Genomic DNA, 6,281 nt, shown 5'->3' with positions numbered 1-6,281 from the left:
GACTTAGAAGATGGAAGAACACAAGTACCCTTATCCCATGACTTGTGAGCGATTGGCATACGATACCACATGAAGAGAAAAATTGGCTAAGTCCCGGATCCATATTATATGAACAGAATAATCGGCTAAGTCCCGGATCCATATTATATGAAGAGAAATATCGGCTAAGTCCAGGATCCATATTATATGAAACGAAAAATCGGCTAAGTCCCGGATCCATATTATATGAAGAGAAAAATCGGCTAAGTCCAGGATCCATATATTATAACCTAATAATCGGCTAAGTCCAGGATCCAAATTATATGAAGCGAAAAATCGGCTAAGTCCAGGATCCATATATAATAACCTAATAATCGGCTAAGTCCAGGATCCATATAATATGAAGAGAAAAATCGGCTAAGTCCGAGATTGGGTCTGTCAGAAATACACTTCCAAGTTACCACACAAGCAAGCAAGATGGCCTAGTGATGGATCCATATGATATGAGGAGAAAAATCGGCTAAGTCCCAGATTGGGTCTGTCAGAAATACACTTCCAAGTTACCACACAAGCAAGCAAGATGGCCTAGTGAGGGATCCATATAATATGAATAGAAAAATCGGCTAAGTCCGAGATTGGGTCTGTCGGAAATACACTATCAAGTTACCACACTAGCAAGCAAGATGGCCTAGTGATGGATCCATATGATATGAAGAGAAAAATCGGCTAAGTCCCAGATTGGGTCTGTCAGAAATACACTTCCAAGTTACCACACAAGCAAGCAAGATGGCCTAGTGATAGATCCATATGATATGAAGAGAAAAATCGGCTAAGTCCTAGATCCATATAATATGAAGAGAAAAATCGGCTAAGTCCCAGATTGGGTCTGTCAGACATACACTTCGAAGTTACCACACAAGCAAGCAAGTTGGCCTAGTGATGGATCCATATGATATGAAGAGAAAAATCGGCTAAGTCCCAGATTGGGTCTGTCAGAAATACACTTCCAAGTTACCACATAAGCAAGCAAGATGGCCTAGTGATGGATCCATATAATATGAAGAGAAAAATCGGCTAAGTCCCAGATTGGCTCTGTCAGACATACACTTTCAAGTTACCACACAAGCAAGCAAGTTGGCCTAGTGATGGATCCATATGATATGAAGAGAAAAATCGGCTAAGTCCCAGATTGGGTCTGTCAGAAATACACTTCCAAGTTACCACATAAGCAAGCAAGATGGCCTAGTGATGGATCCATATAATATGAAGAGAAAAATCGGCTAAGTCCCAGATTGGCTCTGTCAGACATACACTTTCAAGTTACCACACAAGCAAGCAAGATGGCCTAGTGATGGATCCATATAATATGAAGAGAAAAATCGGCTAAGTCCCAGATTGGGTCTGTCAGAAATACACTTCCAAGTTACCACACAAGCAAGCAAGATGGCCTAGTGATGGATCCATTTGATATGAAGAGAAAAATCGGCTAAGTCCCAGATTGGGTCTGTCAGAAATACACTTCCAAGTTACCAGACAAGCAAGCAAGATGGCCTAGTGATGGATCCATATGATATGAAGAGAAAAATCGGCTAAGTCCGAGATTGGGTCTGTCAGACATACACTTCCAAGTTACCACACAAGCAAGCAAGTTACCACATGAAGAGAAAGCCGGCAAAGTCCGGGAATGTTACCACATGAACTGGAAAATGGGCAAAAACCTACCTTCACAGGGAACGTGAATAACTAAGGCTGTAGACATCGGATCGACAAGCCAAAGACTGATATGGAAAAGAAATGAGTAGTACTAGCTTTCCTGAGAGTTGCAGAGCTTAGACTGCATATGAACGGAAGATATTAAGCGTCAAAGTCAGAAAAGTTGCCCGAAGGAACACAAGTTCCAACTTAGAGCATGAATACCGCCTAGACGGTAGGAGGTACGGCCAGGCTGAGGAATAAGAAAATGTTGGCCAACATGTTCCCTAACTATCCCCCGAAGACCGCAAAGCAATCCAACATCAACCAAGAAAGTTATAGCCCGATCAAGGAAACACCTACTTTGCACCGATTTTGCACCAAATACATGTACCAAGCACCTTCGGTTGCATACCTGCAGGGGCTTACCATAGTAGGCCATGGAAGACCGATATACCGAACATAATCACTTTCTATCTCCTCGGGTGTTGGAGGTAGCGCTTTGCGGTACAAGAACGAAAGTTAGACCATATCTTGGTGCATCTTTTTGCCCAAAAACACAAGACCCTATCTACCAAGGCAAGAATGTTGTGTGGGGACAAAATGTCCAAAAGTGCCCAAAGTGGCACACTTGAACCATATATTCGAGAAAAACACAAGTGTGGGCCCGAGCTAGCAAGTTGAAATGTTCTGACCGTCAGTAGCCCTAGTTGAGGTGCACTTATCATTATATGAGGCCAACGTGCCAGCTAGTCTCTAAAGGGGCGATATGGGTGTTCCAAGGTTTGTACCCAATTGAGGAAAAAACAGGGTAAGGTACGGTGTACCGCGAATAACTCGGGCTATAGATGTCCGATCGATGAGTTTGGCATATGTATGGAAAGGTCTCGACGAGACCTAACTACCCTGAAAGTATGAAGGCAAAGACTTGAATGACCGGGAAGTAATTAAGTGCACAAGTGGTAAAGTTGCACCAAAGTCCATGTTACCCGAAGTGGTACATGAACACCCAATATTCGACCAAAACACAAGTTTAGAGACGAGCTAGCGAGCTACATTGTTCAGACCGTCAGTAGCCCGCATCAAGACACGCATTTCATTATATTGAGCCTAGCCGCTAGCTCGACTCGAAGTCGGTCATATGGTTGGTTGATGGTTTGGACCGACCACGTGGTGTACCAAGGTTATGTACCTTTCATGAATTAAAACTCTGGCTGTATGGCACTGAGCGACAAGCTAAGGTGTGATTTGGAATAGTCTTGAGTGGGACTATTTAGGAAAAATGCGAACAAAAAATCACAAAGTCCTTGGGCGAAGCTATTAGCGAAACATAGAGCAAATTGGTACCAAAAACTATGGAAATGGGACTTGAGTCAAAAATAACCGCAAGTTGGAGAAGAGATAGCAAGCTTGCGTAGAACAATTATATTTGGTGCATGGTATCACCAACAAAAAAGTATATGGGGCCAAGGTGCTGGCTGGCCTCCAAAGTGGAGATATGGGCGATCCAAAGTTTGTACCCAAGTACGAACAAGTATGGAAAAAACAGGGTAAGGTACCAAGTACCATGAATAACTTCGGCTGTAGATGGCCTAGCGAGGCAAACCGCATATCGTTGGAAAGGTATTGGGGAGACCTATCTACCCTGAAAGTTTCATGAGGCTGAGTTGAAAGACCACGGAGATATTAGGTGATGATGGTCCAATTCGGGGACCAAGTCGCAGGAAATGGCACTTGACCAAAATCACGCTTGGAAGGTGAATACCGGCTTACCGGTAAGAGATAGCGACTTGGCGTAGAATATTCATAAGTTGGGCGTGTAAAGACGCAACTTTCATTATATGGGGGCAACCCGGTCAGGGTGCTCCAAGTCGGTCGTTTGGTCGGTTTATGGTTTGGGCCGACCATGTGGTGTACCAAGAAGAGGTACCTTTCATGAATTATAACTCGGTCAGTTTGCCACCGAGCGACAAGTTGCGATGTGATTTGGAATGGTCTTAAGTGGGACTATCAAGCAAAAATACAAATAGAAAATCAGCTTGTCCATGGCCGAAGCTATTAGTGAAACATATAGCAAAATGGGTCCAAAAACGAATGAAATGGGACTTGGACCAAGAATAACGGCAAGTTGGAGAAGAGATAGCAAGTTGACGTAGAACATTTATATTTTGGGCATAGTATGACCAACAAAAAAGTATTTGGGGCCAAGGTGCTGGCTGGCCTCCAAAGTGGAGATATGGGCGATACAAAGTTTGTACCCAAGTACGAACAAGTATGGAAAAAACAGGGTAAGGTACCAAGTACCATTAATAACTTCGGCTGTAGATGGCCGAGCAAGACAAACGGCATACCGTTGGAAAGGTCTTGGGGAGACCTATCTACACTGAAAGTTTCATGAGGCTGAGTTGAAAGACCACGGAGATATTAGGTGATGATGGTCGTATTCGGGGACCAAGTCGCAGGAAATGGCACTTGACCAAAATCCCCCTTGGAAGGTGAATACCGGCTTACCGGTAAGAGATAGCGACTTGGCGTAGAATATTCATAAGTTGGGCGTGTAGAGACGCAACTTTCATTATATGGGGCCAACCCGGTCAGGGTGCTCCAAGTCGGTCGTTTGGTCGGTTTATGGTTTGGGCCGACCACGTGGTGTACCAAGTTGAGGTACCTTTCATGAATTATAACTCGGTCAGTTTGCCACCGAGCGACAAGCTGCGGTGTGTTTTGGAATGGTCTTGAGTGGGACTATCAAGGAAAAATACAAATAGAAAATCAGCTTGTCCATGGCCGAAGCTATTAGTGAAACATATAGCAAAATGGGTCCAAAAACGAATGAAATGGGACTTGGACCAAGAATAACGGCAAGTTGGAGAAGAGATAGCAAGTTGGCGTAGAACAATTATATTTGGTGCATGGTATGACCAACAAAAAAGTATATGAGGCCAAGGTGCTGGCTGGCCTCCAAAGTGGAGATATGGGCGATACAAAGTTTGTACCCAAGTATGGCAAAAACTGGTAGAGGTACCTTTCATGAATTACTGCTCAGGCTGTATGGCACTTAGCGGGACGCTTGGCTCTGGTATGGAATAGTCTTGAGTGGGACTATCAAGGAAAAATACGAACAAAAAATCACCATGTCCACGGACGAAGGTATTAGCGAAACTTAGAGCGAAATTGCGACCAAGTCGCTGGAAATGGCCCTTGGACCAAGTATACCGTCAAGGCGGTACGAGATAGCGAGTTGACGTGGAATATTTATAAGTTTGCCTCCACGAGACGAAAGTTTAGTTATATGGGGCCAACCCGCTCAGGGTTGTCCAAGTCGGTCATATGGCTGATCGAAATTTTCGACCAAGTACTGAGAAAACAGGGTAAGGTACCGTGTACCTCGAATACCTTTGGCTGTAGATGTCCGAGCGAGGCAAACGGCATAGCGTTGGAAAGGTCTTGAGGTGTTCTAGGCACCCTGAAAGTTTGAAAAGGCTATCTGGAAAACTCGTGGAGATATTAGAGAAACATTGGGCCCAAAAGATACCAAGTCGCAGGAAATGGGCCCTCCAAGAACACCCTAAAATTCCAATTACGGCTAAGTTGCAGGCCAGCTAGCGAAGTGAAATGTTCTAGGCATAACTAGAACACGTTAATGCGCAACTTTTTGAATCAGAACTTTTTTCGATATCTGGCCCCCAAAGGGGGGATATGGGCGATCAAAGGATTTTTCCAAGTTTCGGTACTTTTTACGGTATCGCTCATAGCTCCGGCTGTATGCAAGCAAATGACAATCTAAGACATGATTTGGAAAGGTATTGAGCAGTACTAACTTACGTTAGAACACAGCGAAGCGCTATCGGTTCATGGCAAGGCCGATATAAGCAGTCAAAGATGAAAAATGTTGACAAAATGAACAAAAATTACCTTGGTACGCGAATAGCGGCCAGGGATGAAGAGGTACGAAGGTGGTGTAGAAGAATTATAATTAGGGCTTGGTACGCTCTAAAAGTTTGCCGAAGACCACAAAGCGCTCAGACCCATAGAAAGTGGCCATTTGGGCCGAACAGTGCGTGCAAAGAGGTGAAAATGCAAAAATTGCACTTTGGGGGGCGATTTGCGGGGGGAAGGAGGGGTCGGAGGGCAAAATGTCCCTTGACCAAAAAGTCTTATCTCGTCGAGATCTACAACATTGCCGAAGACCGCAAAGCGCTAGCTCGCAATCGAAAAATCGAGAATTTGAAAATTTTCTAAGTCTTGGGCTCCCTAAGGAAAAGTTTCAAAAATCACGTTTGTCCCCAATTTTGAAGGGGAAGGAGTCGGTTCCGGGGCATGGTGTCTTCGGCAAAAAGTCTTATCTTTTTGCGTACTTTCGACTAGTTCAATAAAAATTTTTGACCCAAAATTTGTTCGGCGGACCCCTAGGTCGAAAAACCCGAAAAAAGTCGAAAAAAGTCGAAAATGTCGAAAAATGAGAAAACCTCATATTCGGACTCTACACGAGCCCCAGATATTGAAAAGTGAAATCCGCGGTCGATTTGGAACAAAAAATTGACCTAGGCAAAGTTGTATGGAGGTAGGGACCCCTGAGAAAAAAGTTTGGTCCCGAGGCTCCTTGGACC

This window comes from Anopheles ziemanni, assembly GCF_943734765.1.
Source record: "Anopheles ziemanni chromosome X unlocalized genomic scaffold, idAnoZiCoDA_A2_x.2 X_unloc_42, whole genome shotgun sequence".
Lineage (NCBI taxonomy): Eukaryota > Metazoa > Arthropoda > Insecta > Diptera > Culicidae > Anopheles > Anopheles ziemanni.
The sequence above is the reverse complement of the archived record's forward strand: the minus strand, read 5'-3'. Positions refer to the sequence as shown.